This window comes from Mytilus trossulus, chromosome 5 (genome assembly GCF_036588685.1).
Source record: "Mytilus trossulus isolate FHL-02 chromosome 5, PNRI_Mtr1.1.1.hap1, whole genome shotgun sequence".
NCBI classification, from domain to species: Eukaryota; Metazoa; Mollusca; class Bivalvia; order Mytilida; family Mytilidae; genus Mytilus; species Mytilus trossulus.
In genome coordinates, this window is record NC_086377.1 from 68,319,651 (window position 1) to 68,338,115 (window position 18,465).

Below are 18,465 nucleotides of genomic sequence, written 5' to 3' on the forward strand. Positions count from 1 at the left end.
CGCAGTCTGACAAAGTCACCCTTGGTCACGGTCCAACTGAGTGATCGATCTCACTTTTAGACCACGACTCGGTCGCAGTCTGACCAAGTTACCCTTGGTCACGGTCCAACTGAGTGATCGATCTCACTCAGTTCATGCATGGGACAAAGAAAAGGTTTAGACCACGACTCGGTCGCAGTCTGACCAAGTTACCCTTGGTCACGGTCCAACTGAGTGATCGATCTCACTCAGTTCATGCATGGGACAAAGAAAAGGTTTAGACCACGACTCGGTCGCAGTCTGACCAAGTCACCCTTGGTCTGACGGTCAGGGTCCAACTGAGTGATCTATCTCCCTCAGTTCATACCAGTACTAGCAGATACTTGATATGTATGGTGGGGACGTTACTATACCTAAATGGGAGGTATAGTATCTGTGAACCCAAAACACAGATGGCGACTTAACTTCCCATACATGTAATCAAGTATCCAATGCTATTACTGACAAGTTATATTATGTTTATAAAATGACTAATGAAAAACCTACAACAATAATAAGATAAAAACATTGCATCCAAGTTTCCTGTGGCAAGAAGTGAAATATTTTTTTAAACAAGTTCAAATGTACTAAGAAGTCCAGTTTTAGTTGGTTTCCTTGAAGGTTTTCAAAAGAAGATGTCACCTTTTGGGTAAATACAATGTGACAGTAACTCAACAATAGAGTAAAACCAAAAAAAGCTAAGAAAATGTCAAAATACAGTCTTTCCCAATAAACGATGACAAGTAATGGTATCTTATTCTTTTTGACTTGCAAGTCTTTGAAAAATGTCACATTTATGTCATACATATGCTAGTCAGATTACCTCCACATAGCTCTGAAATAACTATCAAATATTGATTATTGTCCAATGACAATGTACCTTCATTTTAAAGGTATGCTGTGCACAAAACATAACAGGTCATGATATGTTCTTGATCCGAGGTTACTCAAGGGTCAGATGACAAACAGTGTTATTACTATATACAAGTAGTACAAATTAGTATTACATGATGTACGTGTTAAAAACTATAGGTCACTTTAAGAAAGTTGTAAGAGGTTCCAATATAACAAAACATGATACAATTTCAAATGCAGAAACCATTATGGCCTGATCTATGTAAAAAAAAAACAAGCAAAAAACCCAATTCGAAATGATTACAATTGAATTAAAAGAGAACCTCAAAATTGACAGCAATCACCATACCCCAAAACATAATTCAGCAGATGGAGAGTTGTCTCATTGGCACTCATACCACATCTTCTTATATCTATAGAATCACTATACCCCATGCAGAGGGAGAGTTGTCTCATTGGCACTCATACCACATCTTCTTATATCTATAGAATCACTATACCCCATGCAGAGGGAGAGTTGTCTCATTGGCACTCATACCACATCTTCTTATATCTATAGAATACCCTTAAATATTATTCTGAAGGGATAAATATAACCTGAAACATTATTACAAGCAAATATCAGCTTTTAGTCTTGTGTGGTCTGACCCAGCCAGGGTTTTAAACTCAAAACTCTTCTTCTCAAAATAACTGAAACAAGATTATTTCTAAAAAGCGGAACAAAATATTATCTTAATAATATCATTTTAATAATATTTTAAAGAAACATTAAAAAGTTCAAATAAATGTTATTTATTAAAATGAGAAATGATTTATGTAGCAATCACCTTATATAATACTGCTACTTAAGTCATAGGAATATGGCAATATTGAAAAAAATACACTCTGCTTTAAAAAAAAGTTCATACAGTGTAGGGAAGAATCATAGGTGTTTAAATTGTTACAGAAATTTCAACTTTACAATCGTAATGAACTAGCAAACAGGGAAATGTTATTCTACTTGATAATAGTAAATAGTAAAACAAATAATACAATACATTTTTTTTGTGACTACTAAACATACAAGTAAAACAATACTAGTATTCATTAAAATATACCATTTCTTCTAATACATTATGAAATACTAATTGACATTTCTTTTAAACTATTGCAAAAGAATTCACTTACTAAAATCCAGAGGAGCAATGTTCAATTTCATGAACAGGGTGTTAAATATTATTTTAAATATAAGAAAAAATTTACTTAGTCACAGGATTTACCATAAAATTTAAAAACAAGTTAAATCTTCTTTTCTACAAAACTAGAGGCTCTAAAGAGCCTGTGTCGCTCACCTTGGTCTATGTGCATATTAAACAAAGGACACAAATGGATTCATGACAAAATTGTATTTTGGTGATGGTGATGTGTTTGAAGTTCCTACTTTACTGAACGATTTTGCTTCTTACAATTATATCTATCATGAACTTTGCCCATTAGTAACAGAGAACTATATTTGGTAAAAATTTACATAAATTTACCAAATTAATGAAAATTGTTAAAAATTGACTATAAAGGGCAATAACTCCTTAAGGGGTCAATTGACCATTTAGGTCATGTTGACTTATTTGTAGATCTTACTTTGCTGAACATTATTGCTGTTTACAGTTTAGCGCTATCTATAATAGTATTCAAGATAACCAAAAACGGCAAAATTTCTTTAAAAATTACCAATTGGAGGGCAGCAACCCAACAACCAGTTGTCCATTTCATCTGAAAAATTTAGGGCAGATAGATATTGACTTGATTAACAATTTAACTTCTTGTCAGATTTGCTCTAGATGCTTTGGTTTCATAGTTATAAGCAAAAAACTGCATTTTACCCCTATGTTCTATTTTTAGCCGTGGCGGCCATCTTGGTTGAATGGCCAGGTCATCAGACACATTTTTCAAACTAGATACCCCAAAGATGATTGTGGCCTAGTAGTTGCAGTGGAGATTTTGTAAAAGATTACTTAGATTTATGAAAAATGGTTAAAGATTGACTATAAAGGGCAATAACTCCAAAAGGGGTCAACTGACCATTTTGGTCATGTTGACTTATTTGTAGATCTTACTTTGCTGAACATTATTGCTGTTCACAATTTATCTCTATCTATAATAATATTCAAGATAATAACCAAAAACAGCAAAATTTCCTCAAAATTACCAATTCAGGGGCAGCAACCCAACAACCGATTGACCGATTCATCTGAAAATTTCAGGGCAGATAGATCTTGACCTGATAAACATTTTTACCCCCATGTCAGATTTCCTCAAAATGCTTTGGTTTTTGAGTTATAAGCCAAAAACTGCATTTTACCCCTTTGTTCTACTTTTAGCCGTGGCGGCCATCTTGGTTGGTTGACCAGGTCACGCCACACATTTTTTAAACTAGATACCCCAAAGATGATTGTGGCCAAGTTTGGATTAATTTGGCCCAGTAGTTTCAGAGGAGAAGATTTTTGTAAAAGATTACTTTAATTTACGAAAAATGGTTAAAAATTGACTATAAAGGGCAATAACTCCTAAACGGGTCAACTGACCATTTTGGTCATGTTGACTTATTTGTAGATCTTACTTTGCTGAACATTATTGCTGTTTACAGTTTATCTCTATCTATAATAATATTCAAGATAATAACCAAAAACAGCAAAATTTCCTCAAAATTACCAATTCAGGGGCAGCAACCCAACAACCAATTGACCGATTCATCTGAAAATTTCAGGGCAGATAGATCTTGACCTGATAAACATTTTTACCCCATGTCAGATTTCCTCAAAATGCTTTGGTTTTTGAGTTATAAGCCAAAAACTGCATTTTACCCCTTTGTTCTACTTTTAGCCGTGGCGGCCATCTTGGTTGGTTGACCAGGTCACGCCACACATTTTTTAAACTAGATACCCCAAAGATGATTGTGGCCAAGTTTGGATTAATTTAGTGAGAATATTTACATCGGCAGATTTGATTGCATCAACTACATGTACAAAGTAACTTATAAAATTTGAAAGTATCTCAAATCCTAAAATAACAAAAATATGACAAAACTATAAACATTACAATTTGCAAAAAAAAATACATTTCAATAATTGAACATTTTTTTTCTTTTTTTCTTTTCTTTCTTTCTTTTTTAGATTCTCCATTCTTAAACTACTGGAAGTGTTTTGACTAGACAAGAGTATAAATGGAAAATAGAAAGAATTTTTGTAATGCCAAATACATAAGTAAACCTTCAACTTCCAATCTTGTTGAAAATGGAGAATCTTTACAATATTTTTTTTTTTTGTAAAAAAATTATAAACATTTTTTCGAGCATACACAAAAATAGTCTGAATTACATTCTTTACTGTTGCAGTTATATAACACTACCATCTTATGCAGCCACAGTTATCTGAAAAAGAAATATACATTACTCATGAACATTGAAATAATATTTTTAAATGCAAAACAATTATAATGTATAGAACATTTCTTTTTTTTTTGTTATAAAGTGATTTGTTGACATAAATTTTATCATTATAACATTGTTTTAAAGTATATCAGGCTATTTACATACTTGATTGAATAAACATTTTGTCGTGGTGAACTTTTTAAACGAACTATACAATATAGGTTTTGCTCATTGTTGAAGCATAGGGTGACATTGAGTTGCATCCACATCATTTGGTATCTGGTCAATAGTTGTCTCATTGGCATACATACCACACTTATATGTTTTCATATATGGGGACAACTGAAGATAACAAAAAAACTGAAATCACAAGATTATACATTATACATTTGACATTAATATGCAAGATTTGCATCTTTGCCCGACAAAAATATTGGGCTTTATATTGCTCTTGGATGAAAAGTGCATAAATCTATGTATTGATCCTTACCATAAAAGTCTGCTCCAATGCCCACTCCCAGCTTCAATCCTTACAGACAAACTGTGATGCTAAGCTGAAAAATAAAATAATTCATTAAAAACTTTTTAAAAGGTTCTTTTCTGGTAATATGTATGTATATTGAAAAGATTGAATGATAGGTTGTTGGTTGCTTAAGTTCCAGTGGCAAATCATTAAATAGAGATGGTCTTAAAATGTTATATATATATATGTCATGAACACATGGATGACAGCAGGCCAACAAGCCAACACGATGTTATGTAAACAATTCAGATCCTAAACTTTACTCTTTTTTGGTTACTGTTATAGTAATAAGAGGAGATTCCTTTAAGTGTTCAAATCTTGTTTTCCAATTAAACATTTATAATATTTTCCAAAACAGGACTAGGGTTTTTTGTGTGCCTGTCCCAAGTTAGGAGCCTGTAATTCAGTGGTTGTTGTTTGTTTATGTGTTACATATTAGTTTTTTTTCATTCTTTTTAAATAAATAAGGTTGTTAGTTTTCTCGTTTGAATTGTTTTACATTGTCTTATCAGGGCCTTTTATAGGTGATTATGGGGTATGGGCTTTGCTCATTGTTGAAGAACGTCAGGTGACATATAGTTGTTAATGTCTGTCGTTTTGGTCTCTTTTGAACAGTTGTCTCATTGGCAATCATACCACATCTTCTTTTTTATATACTAACATACTGGTACCTACCTTTGTATTAGCTGTATTAGACCACCAAGTCTTTAATTCCCACACCATGAAAACATATTACAGAAGAACCTGAAAAGAAATTATAATCAACACGTTATACACTTTGTAAATTAATTTATCTGTATAATTTACAAAATATTGTTCAGATTTCTTAAAACCGGTAGACAATTGTTATAAATCATTTTTTTAAATCAATAGAAAAGATAGAAAAGTTTAAAAAAAACTTACATTTAAATATACAATGTAACTGCATAAAAAAAAATCTGAATATTTTACAGTTATCTCCCATTAGAGCAAAATTGTGTTTAAATTGTACTGGTCTTTTCTTGGAAGTTTACTGACTATTTCAAGGATTTACTATTGATATTTAAATAGTAAATCTTGTTCATGTTTCTTGTATCTTTAAATACTGAAATGGTAAATTAATTCATCAATGATGTTTTAAAAGCAGTATTTCAGAAGGGTCTGTTATCTTAAAAGATCTGGCTAAAATAGACTTGCCTTTTCTATTTTCTTGGTAAAGCCTCAGACTTGGTTGAAGATTTAATTGACCATCTTCGTAAGAGCTGCCATCCTGGCTGATAAGGTGGTTCTTCTCAATATCTTATTGTCAATCTAAGTTGTGTCCATTTGGTTTTAGAAAATAACATAACATACATAAAAGTATCAGATGTACTTTCAATCAATAAACTTTAAAAAAAAATTCATGTAATTATTTTAAGTGATGTATCTAGAGAACATCTGATATGTAAAAAATATATGCATAAACGTGAGTATTCCCATAAATAAAAATCTAACATTGAGGGGATTTCAAGTATTTGAAGTTAAACACAGTACAATAAATTACCTCCCTTTGACATAAATTTCACCCTGTTAGAACTCCAAATCTTTGTTTTACATAACAAAAAAAAACAAAAATAGTGTACTGGTAATCAAAATAAAAAAAATAAGTAAATTACAAATATTCAACATATTTCAATAACATTTTTAGTGCAGATGGAGTAATAGCGACTGAATGGTCAATGAAGTTCAACTACTGTTTCACTAGTCTGTCAACTCTCTGAACCCTCACATTCGTTGGAGGATCCACCAGGGGGTTCTGGGGGTTGGAATCCCCCCTTTTTTGGCCTATCAATGCATTTGAATGGGGACATATAGTTAGAACTCCCCTTTGTCCTTAGTTGGGCCCCCCCTTTTAAAATGCCTGGATCTGCCCCCGACATGGTAGGTGTGTTTAACATCAATCTTAATTGACAAGAGTTGCCAGTTTCTCTGTTAAAGGGAATGTTTTCACCAGGCTGTTTCCACAAATAAAAACTGGCAGCCAAAATATAACAAACCATTATCAAAGTGGGGTTAAATACCCAAAAGTCAATCAATCTTCTTTCATCAAGATATTCTTCAACTATGCTCCTTGTAAAATATTCTTAAAAAAATATACCCTTTGTTATAAACTCAGCTAAACATGACAAAGGTGAAAAATATATTACAATTTGCTAAAATGTCATTTGTAATGGTTCTGTAGAACACAGTGTCTAGCCAACTGTTAAACTCAGGCTAAACAAAAAAGAGGGAAAATATCAATAAAAATATTCCTCTCCATCTGATTGTAAAAAGCTTCTGTCCAAGTTTGGTAGAAATCCACCTAAGGGGAATCCAGCCCCTCCCCTTTTCCCTTAAAAAAATTGATTGATTATATAGGGAATCATTGAAGCATGACTAGAGAGTCCCTCCCCCCCCTTTTGTGAAAAGTTCTGGATCTTTTGAATTTAATAAATGTTTGCAGACTGTAAATTATATTAACTGGAAATAAAACGAAGTCCATTTATAAGTAAAATACAGATAAACAGGTACACATTTTCCTTACATACTTATTATTATCTCTTGATCATAAACAAGGTTCAGTCCAAGTTTGGTACAAACCCAGGATAGTTTAAGAAAGCTATTAAAAAAATTGAAAAACTTCCACCACAGAGTGAATATATTGTTTCCTGGCAGAAAGTCCAGTTATAAGTAAAAATTGATTTTTTTTTTAAATCACAAAATTTACTTCTAGATATTATCTTATGGTCATAAACAAGCTTCTGTCCAAGTTTTGTAAAAATCCAGGATAGTTTAAGAAAATAATTAAAATTTCAAAAACTTGAACTACAGAGTGAATATTTATGACCGCCGCAGCAGCCAAAAGGATGAAGAATTGCTATTTCTTGCTTTTTCAACTACATTCGAAGGCTTGACAAAAAGTGAAATAAATAACCAGCAAAATGCATAGTATTTCAATGGTCTATAAAAGATTCATTTATGATAATTCTTATAATAATACTTCAGGGATTGTTGGAGTAATCAAACTATATTGGCATGTTTTAATTTCTACAGCACTTTCATCAGAATAAAAACTTAGTGACAAAAGAGTACAAAATGGTGAAGTGATAATTTGCACTTAATAATTAATGTCAACAGGGGGAATAATGATAAATAAAAAAATAAAAGAAGATATGAAAGTAAACTTTAAAAGAATGTTAACTAAAATTTGTTGAATAGTGTTTGATCAAATTTTGCAGAGGTACATGCTTCCAATTGGCTTCGCTCAGAGTTACTGCCTCTAATTGGGACCACTCTGCCAAGGGTACTGCTTCTAATAAGTTAAGCAGACAGAGGTGTATATGTACTGCTTCCAATCAGCTTCGCAACAAGACAGAGGGTATGTACTCCCAATTAGCTTCACTAAGAGGTACATGCTTCCAATTGGCTTCGCTCAGACAAACGTACTCTTCCCAGTATTGAAATGGTACGTTAAGCAAGTCTGTACTACATCCAGTGTAGTAAATAGTACATAATTGCAAGTCAAATGTCGTCCAAATTTACAAAAACATATTTTATTTAACATTCTTAATCCAGTTAACTTTCTAATCTACCTTTACTTCTTATTTATAATGTATCCTGGTGGTGACATTGTGAAATATAAATTATCACTACAGGATTTTGTACTATCTTGTAGCTTTAATCTCGATAAAGGTGCCATACAAACCAAAATATGTCTAATTAAATCACTGTAGCAATCCCTAAAGTCTTGTTCTTATAAAACATTTAACTCTGTGTTTTATCGAAACCCTACCCTGCATACATGATCCCTGGATCCACTTTATACAGATGACTATATGTAATTGGAGTTTTGGATCGAAGACACAGATGGACAAATACAAACATTTTGCTCTTTAACATATCATTACAAATTAAACAAAGACAAATCTTATTTTGCAGGTTCCCTTAGCTTATGTTTGTGGGATCTGAAAATTGAAAAAAAAATGCATTTAAAGACCTTGACGAACCAGAAAAATATATCACACACTCTGCATACAGTATTAACTACTATCATTTTTTTTTTTACCTTTTAATGAAAATCCATATGATTAATTTAAGCAATAAATAATTGGTTGTCCAGGGGAAGGAGGGACTGTTCAAATCACACCAGAACAAGAATTTGTCCAAAGTACATGAATGCCCCATTCGCACTATCATTTTCCATGTTCCATGAACCATGAAATTCGGTAAAAATCTAATTTTGCATTAAAATTAAAAAGATAATACTATAGGGAACATGTGTACCAAGTTTCAAGTTGATTGGACTTCAATTTCATCAAAAACTACCTTGACCAAAAAGTTTAACCTGAAACTCCCACTTTCATTTCTATGTTCAGTGGGCCATGAATTCAGGGTCAAAAGTCTAATTAGGCTTTAAAATTAGAAAGGTCATATCATAAGCAACAAGTGTACTAAGTTTCAAGTTGATTTGACTTCAGCTTCATTAAAAACTACCTTGACCAAAAACTAGGTCCAGCTTATGCAAGAAAAATTACTGAATATATGTGAGGGGGATATGATCTTTATTGGGACTCCAGGATCTGGTGTTTTTAAGCTTGGGATTTCGGGATTGACCCTTTCGGGATCGGGGAATTATTTTTTCCAATTTTGGGACCTCAGGATTTCGTGTTTTTAAGCCTGGAATTTCAGGATCAGGACCCCTCCTATTCCCCCTCATATGTGGACGCTGTCAGACCAAGCAAATAACAGAATGTAGGATCCTTATGTCTCTCTTTTTTACTTAAGTCAAAGGCTGAACAAAAACCTTTCAATAATTGAACATTTTTTTTTTCTTTTTTTTTTTTTTAGATTCTCCATTTTTAAACTTCTTGGAAGTGTTTTCTCTAGATGTGAGTATGAACAAAAAATAGTATTTTTTAAATTTCAAAGACCTATTAACCTACAACTTCCAATCTTGTTGAAAATAGAGAACCTGTACATAATTTTTTTTTATATGGTAAAAATTATAAACATTTTCTCAAACATACACAAAAATAGTCTGAATTACATTCTCTACTGTTACAGTAAAATCACATAGCTCTTTAATGCAGTCACAGTTACCTGAAAAAGAAATATACATTATTAAACATAATTGTCAAAATTGAAATAATATCAATTGCAAAATAATAAATAACTGGTCATTAAAATCATGATTCGTAAAATATTTCTCTTACTTTGTTTAAGGAGGCTTGCAGGTATGAAAAATTCAGCTAAAAATCAAACATTTGTTTTTTCATTAAAAGTCTTATTTCTCTTTTAGTTATTACTTTATAATTTGGTACAAAAATGACCCTGACAAATCAATTTTGTTTGGCCACAAATGACCTTAAAAATGTAAACATCATTGAAAAATCTCCAAATTATCTCCCTTTAGTGCTAAAAAAATGTAATTTTTTGACATCTAAATTGAAATATCTTTTTTAACTCGTCGGTGACCTATATTTTTTATTATTGTTTTCAAACAAGCTGTACATAAACTAAATAATTGTAAAATTTAAGCTATTTCTGTTATTTAGTTCTTTTTTTATTTTGATATTACTTATATTTCTATTAGTTCAACAGAAAAAAAGGACATTAACAAAAATGTATGCTTTTTATGGAGGCAGATTGTGAGCTTGAAAGAAACGTGATCCCATATTTTTATTTTATATTTATATTAGGTATAAGATAAAGCTTAATCATAGAACAAAATAGCATAATCCTATGTTAGAAAAAAAAGTTGATTTAGACCTGCAAGCCCCCTTAAAGTGATTTGCAGAAATATTTAACTTTCAGTCTTAATCAGCAGAAAAGGATAAATAACAAGTCAATGATATATATCTAACATATTTCTTATTTTACATTTTGTTATGTTTGTATTGATTCTTACCATAAAAGTCAGCTCCAATGCCCACTCCCAGCTTCAATCCTTACAGACAAGCTGTGATGCTAACCTGAAAAATACAATAATTAGTCAGTCAAGATTGTTCAAAAGGATGATTTTTGGTATACTGTATGTATATTCCATATTTTGAATGTTTGATTAATTTGATTGCTGGTTGCTAAATGTCCAGTGGCAAATTAAATTAAAGTCTATAAATATGTAATAGAAGTTGGAAACAGCAAACCAGCATCCCAACAAACGTTTACATAATCAAATCAGATAATTAAGTTTACTCCTTTAAAGAAAGCAAAGATTCTTACTAAACTCTGTCACACCTTCATGCTTAGAGCACATGCTCAAATACATTTTATAATACTTTTTCTTTTTTTAAAGCAGGACTAACATACTGGTACCTACCTTTGTATTAGCTGTATTAGACCACCAAGTCTTATTCCCACACCATGAAAACATATCACAGAAGAACCTAAACAGAATCAAAAAAAGACACATTATATATTTTACAAATCCATTTTTCTATAAATATAAAGTCACTATATAATGTTGATTTCTTACAAAATGTACAAAATTATAAGTATCAACACAACCTTGTAAGATAAATTGTTGACAGAGATGTCTCGCCTAGCAGTGGAAAATGAAAAGATATCTGATGATTAGCAACATTGCTAATTAAATTCGATAATTTATTTGTAATGCAAATAAATACATAATGTCATTGATCTATAGCAAGAACTATTAACCTGACTAAAGCAGAAAACCTGACATAATAAAAATAAAACAAGTCAAAGGTTTTTGTTTGGAATTTAAGTCTGCACAAAAGTGATGTGCAAATTTAAGTTATCTCCCATTGAATGAACAAATCTTGCTGCTAATTGTACTAGTCTCCCCTTGAAGTTCTAAAAATGTTGATCGAAAATCTTGTTCAAGAAAATGGTAATTCAAATTATAAAACTTGTTAAAATTAATACATCAGTGGTGTTATGCGTGCAGAAGATCAGACTGGTGCTGTCATGTTGTCTTAATATGCACTTCTTGTCAAATGTTACTAGAACTAATATTTGGGGTAAATAAACTTGCCTTTTTCATTACTTGGTTAAGCCTCAGACTTGGTTGAAGATTTATTTAACCATCTTCCTTAGAGCTGCTATTCTGGCTGCCTTCAAAGGTTTTCCATCATAGTTTTTTATGTGCTGATCAGTCCACTGAATCCATTTTATCTAAGTAATGAAATGTCCTTTCCATTCTACATCATTATTAGTCATCAGAATGTTCCAAAGCATCTCACATTATTTTTACAATCATGGAAACTGAAGAAATCCTCAATTTAAAATACTAATAATTTATTAATTTCATTTTAAAAGTACTGTATACATACCAGATGTGCTTGTAAACAGGTAACTTGTATTTTGATAATTTCAAAATGTATTCTGTACCCCACAATTTCTTCCCCACAATAAAAGTATATTTTAGAACTATGTTTACACCTTTTTTTATTTACAGAGCTCTAGATAATAGCTTTTAATAAGTTACAAGACATCTGATATGAAAATATTTATACTAATGAAAGAAAAAAGGTACAGTGTAGTAATATTTATACAAATGTAAGAAAAAAGGTACAGTGTAGTAATATTATACAAATGTAAGAAAAAAAGTACAGTGTAGTAATATTTATACAAATGTAAGAAAAAAGTACAGTGTAGTAATAGTATAATAAACACATATAAATTTTTGAAAACAATTTTCAAGATCATAATTAAAGGGAAAATGTGGGGAAATTCTTGAAACAATTCCATAGAAGCAGGTACACAACTTCAGAATCACTGAATGGACACAATTATTCTGTGAAGTTTCAGTGGTACAAGAAAAAGGAGGTGAAATGAAAAAATACAAATATGATGTAAAATTATATTACATGTATCAAGTATGAAAACTTTACATCTAATAAAAAAAAATTAAAAAGAAAGAATTTAGAACTCAAAGAAACAATATAAATACGGATTCTTTATAATAAAAATTAATTTCAATACTTTATAATTCAAATAAATTTAATACTTTATAATTTAAATTAATTTCAAAACTCAAATGGCACGTAATACTTCAATAAAATAGATTTTTACTTTTTATTTTAGTTTTAGAACAAAATTGAGAAAAAGGAATGGTTATTTATATTTAAATTCATAAAAGAAAGTGTTGTTTATTTAAATTCAGAAAAGAAAGTGTTATTTATTTAAAATCCAAAAGAAAGTGTTATTTATTTAAATTCAGAAAAAGGAAGTGTTAATTATTTTGAAATTTATAATGCATTTCATCCAAAAGTATAGGGTTATTTGTACTTCACAAACTTCAAAGCAACTAAACTGTATTAGAACAGTGTGAAATTACAACATCAACACATTACTTACTTCCCCTCCTTACCCAGCAACTTCTTCATCTCTATAACACTAGACCAAACCCTTAAAAACAAGTCCCTGGATTCCCTTGGGGTAACCCTCCCCCAACCCAAACCCTTTAAAAAAAGTCCCTGGACTCCCATGGGGTAACCCTCCCTAATCCCTTAAATCAAGTCCCTGGATTCCCATGGGGTAACCCTCCCTAATCCCTTAAATCAAGTTCCTAGACTCCCATGGGATAACCCTTCCCGACCCCATCCCTTAAAAACAAGCCCCTTGGGTAACCCTCTCCTAACCCCATCCTTTAAAAACAAGATCCTGGACTCCAATGGGGTAATACTCCCCGACTCTAAATCCCATAAAAATAAGTCCCTGGACTCCCATGGGGTAACCCTCCCTGACCCCCAAGCCCTTAACAAGTCCCTGGACCCCATGGGATAACCCCCTCAACCCCCATGCCATTAAAGTCCCAGGACATGTTTTGGGTTAACAGACCCCTACCCCTTAAATGCAAGTGTCTGGAGTCTCACTATCCCTTTCATCAGACCCCTAGGCTTCTCCTCAAGACCTCTGAGCTCTTAAATTCCAGTTCCTGGACGTTGGCTCATTCCACCCAACCTGCTCCAAAGCTCAGTCCCAGGTCAACTATATATAAAGCTGTTGCTATGTGGGGAGAAAGGATAATTAAAGAAAATGAAGCAGAAAACATCAGCAAGCCAGTATAAACTTTACCTTTTATTCTATACATAGTGTTAATGGTTGTGGGTATTGTGATTGGGTATCGTGATTGGGTATTGTGATTGGGTATAGTGATGGGGTATGGTGATTGGGTATTGTGATGGGGTGTCGTGATTGGGTATTGTGATGGGGTATAGTGATTGGGTATGGTAATTGGGTTTCATGTCTAGTTTATAGGTAATGTTCTACTGACTTGCTAGGGTTCAATTTTTAATTTTTTTTAGAAAAAAGTAATGTATTCATGTTGCAATCAGACACTATAATAATGCAGTATTGTAAATTCAAGTTGTTGAAGGTCCAAATCTCAATGAAACACTGAAAATTACAATTTTCAAACTAATTTAGTTATTGTGAGCTAAATTTTGATACCTAAATTTAGGGAATGGAATGGTTATTTATTCAAATTTGGAAAAATTAAACAGTTATTTATTTTAATTCAAAAAAAGATAATTACTTAGACTTATGTCTTTTAAAAAGCATTTTTACTCTTTATTAAAAATTGCACAGATATCGTTTAATGCTTCTTTAATAAATTTTAGTGATTTGTTTGACATTTGATAAAAAAAATAGTAAAAAATTGCCAAATTTTGTTTTTATCATTAAAATCAAATAGATTTCGGTGATTTTAAAATAAATTTAACAAATTTTGATGTTTTTATTCAAAATATTTAAATGGAAAATTCCCACAAAAATAATGTATCCATTACTTCCAGCATGACATATTTCAATTCCGCCTTCCCATGAAGATAATGTATCCATTACTTCAGCACGATATATTTCAATTCCGCCTTCCCATGAAGATAATGTATCCATTACTTCAGCACGATATATTTCAATTCCGCCTTCTCATGAAGATAATGTATCCATTACTTCAGCACGATATATTTCAATTCCGCCTTCCCATGAAGATAATGTATCCATTACTTCATCACGATATATTTCAATTCCGCCTTCCCATGAAGATAATGTATCCATTACTTCAGCACGATATATTTCAATTCCGCCTTCCCATGAAGATAATGTATCCATTACTTCATCACGATATATTTCAATTCCGCCTTCCCATGAAGATAATGTATCCATTACTTCATCACGATATATTTCAATTCCGCCTTCCCATGAAGATAATTACTTCATCACGATTTCATCAAAATTCTGAGATGTTCTGTGTTTCTCAACCACTTTCCAGTCTAACAGAATCATTCTGAAATTAAACTGAAGAAAGGATTAAAATACCTGAAAAAAACTGACTTATTATTATTATACATAGATATTATGTACAGTGGGGTTTTTTTTTTTTTTTTATATTTTTTTTATATATTTTTTTTTTTTTTTTTTTTTTTTATATAAAAATAGAATGTTTGTCACCACCAAATTATCAGAGACCATCTTTCCAACACATTACTTCAAATTAAAATTAAATATATTGCAGGTTACTTTTGATATTGATTAACAAACATGAAATAATAAAAACAAATTTTATGTTATTTTTTATCACAAATCTGCAATGCTTTGTGTTTGTATCAGTCCCAATAAAATATCTCAATTAAATGTTGCTTTAAGCTTTTAGGGAAAAAAATACTGACCAAAATATTAAAAAAGTATAGAGTTCTGCATAAAATACCAAGTAATGTGAGGAAACCAATCGTATGCAGGAAAAGCTCAGTTGTAGTGACATTTATTCTCAGTATTACTAGTGACAGATAAGTACTGAAACTTGTACTAACAAGAGATCTAAACACCTCTACAACTATAACCTCACTGGACAATTGTAAGTTCTAAAATAAAACAAGTATGGACGTCATGCAGTCAGATAAAGCAGAGGTATCTACTGCGCCAACTGTAGGGAATATTTTTTTTCCAGTGTATATGTCATTATGTTTTACCTCACAGGTAACTGTCAACTCAAAGAACTTTTTATTTTGGTGACTGTCATATTTCTTTGCTTGTGTAATTTTTTTTGTGTGTGATTTTTTTGTGTGTGAATTTCTTGTGTGTGAATTTTTAGTGTGTAAATTTGTTGTGTGTGAATTTTTAGTGTGTGAATTTGTTGTGTGTGAATTTTTAAGTCAGTTGTGTTGTATGTTTACACAATTTTGGCTCCTCGTCGTAATTATTAAAATGTTAACCAATTATGTCAATAAAAAGAAACAAGTAAGGCAAATACCACTGGTTTTCAATTTTTTCAGGTAAAATTGTCATAATTTGACTTAACCAGGTTTTATAGATTCCCTTTTTTGAATTTACCATGAAGTCTATGTAAAAAATATGGCACTATGGGATGATTTTTAAGGTCATATTCAAAGTAACCCTCAAGGTTGATCAAGGATGTTAAGGTCAGAGTCATGCCCTTCAGAACGATGTTCATAATACAGCAGCTATACTAAAATAAAAACCTATAAATGGTCTGCAGAAAAAGTTATGAAAATTTAAAAACAAAAATATGAAAGCTAAAGATGAAACTAAAATTGAATAAATTCATTAATATTGACTTTAATTTAAAATCAACTGGAACAGTTATACATTTATTCTGACTCTAAATTTGACATTAACCAATTTTTCTTTAAATAGTAAATTTTTCCTAGCTCAGAAATACCAAACTGTTCTGAAAATTACTAGGATTATATAAACATTCCTAAATAACTTCCCTCCACAGACCAGTACATAATACCCTTAAGATATCTGTCTCTCTGCTCTCTATTATTATCTCTTTCATTCATTCATTTATTCATTCACACATCTTCCAGACAACCTATTTAGGAAGTATCATGTTAGTGTAATCCCACCCAGGTTAGTTCTTGATACTTTGTGAATAAAATGGTTTAATATTGATGTACTAGACATGGAGGGTTGATTAAACAAGAATTTTTATTACCAGGTTTCCATGTGTAAGGTGCACAAAGAGCTAATTATGAAAGGTGTTATTTTATATTACATTTTACAAAATAGTTTAGAAAAAATCCAAATAAAAATAAGTCATGATTACCAAAAAGAAAAAGATACTGTAAGATGGCAACGATATCTGGGAGACCATAAACATCTGACCGTGGGAATTTTAGATTTTTCTGATCTCAATGATTTACTGATTTATTTCAGTTGTACATTGTCTCTACATCTTCTATATAGTTTTCCCACAAAACACTGATCTCATCTTGCTGATTTTTCTCTCTCTATAATATAGTTTTTATTCTATCTCTTTTTAATATAGTTTCAATAGTTTTTATTCTATCTCTCTATAAATTATAGTTTTTATTCTATCTCTCTATAATATAGTTTTTATTCTATATCTCTATAATATAGTTTTTATTCTATATCTCTATGATATAGTTTTTATTCTATCTATTTATAATTCATTTGTATCTATAAATAGTATATGTCCAAGATATGATAAGAAAAAAGGTCATTAAAAGGGAAACACCAAAAAATGTTGACTGACAAGGTTTTGATGATCTGTACCAAATTTCTACTGTGTTTTTTTCAAAGTCTGATCCATACCAAATTTGAAGGTGTGCGTTACTGATAAAGTCTGGTGTGATGATTTCAACGATGATGAAATGTGATAAAGTTTTACCTTGGGTGAAATCCTGAATTCTCACCTAAATCACTAGTGTTTTTGAATGTTTTTGCTGTACAAAATGAATACTCTATTTCTATGATTACTGTACATATGAAGGTCTCTGATATCCCAATGATGATAACATGCTACAACAACATTATACATCTACCTTTGGTAACATATACAATGTCTGACTTAACTAAAATTGTATAAAACAATCATGCTTTTATTTACACATATATACATATATATACAAAGAAAGTAAGGGTAGAGTACTTGGGTAAAGGGGGACTCAGGGAGTAAGACTAAGGGCAGGTTTACTTCTATCTTTTTATAGTTTTCATTTTTGCCAGAGAATTCCTAACCTGTTGAGACTTTTTAAAAGACCAAACCGTCAATGAAGTGTTCAAGATACAATCATCACTATAACATCAATCAACCAATCAATGAAGTGTTCAAGATACAATCATCACTATAACATCAATCAACCAATCAATGAAGTGTTCAAGATACAATCATCACTATAACATCAATCAACCAATCAATGAAGTGTTCAAGATACAATCATCACTATAACATCAATCAACCAATCAATGAAGTGTTCAAGATACAATCATCACTATAACATCAATCAACCAATCAATCAATACCATCAATCATTTATTACTTGTCAGGTAATTTGGGGGCAACTGGCCAAAAATACAAATTTGAACCTACTCCTCTCAACGACACACAATTTTACTAAGCTGAAACATCCGACACCTCAAACTGTACCCTCTTAAAGACCTCCAAAAACCATTCAGACTATGACTCTTCATGAAATGCCTCCTGAACCAAACTCTCCTCATAGCTGCTCTGCCTTCCTCATCCCAAATTACAACTATATCCTGCTCATCAGTAAAGACCTCGTCATCCTCTAGAGACAGCTCCTCCACATCACTTACACATTCTTCTAAATCCAAAGGACCACAGCAAGGTAAAACCCTGGAGATTACATGTACATACTGCATCTGCAGATTTCGACCCTCACTTTCCAAGTTTGCGCCGAACATCTGCAGAGTC

General features: G+C 31.5%; 1 long non-coding RNA gene across 3 annotated transcripts; it reads right to left on the minus strand.

The window, feature by feature from the left end:
• Positions 1 to 1,649: 1,649 nt before the first annotated feature.
• LOC134719120 (uncharacterized) lies at positions 1,650 to 11,188 on the minus strand. 3 transcript variants are annotated; one of them, XR_010107514.1, is made up of 3 exons: positions 11,119 to 11,188; positions 10,708 to 10,771; positions 1,650 to 4,279 (listed from the first exon to the last, which is right to left on the minus strand). It is a non-coding gene; the product is annotated as an uncharacterized LOC134719120 (long non-coding RNA). The 3 variants fall into 3 exon arrangements; XR_010107515.1 differs by lacking the exons at positions 10,708 to 10,771; positions 11,119 to 11,188 and adding exons at positions 4,770 to 4,833; positions 5,478 to 5,548; XR_010107513.1 differs by lacking the exon at positions 1,650 to 4,279 and adding an exon at positions 5,984 to 9,899.
• Positions 11,189 to 18,465: the final 7,277 nt, after the last annotated feature.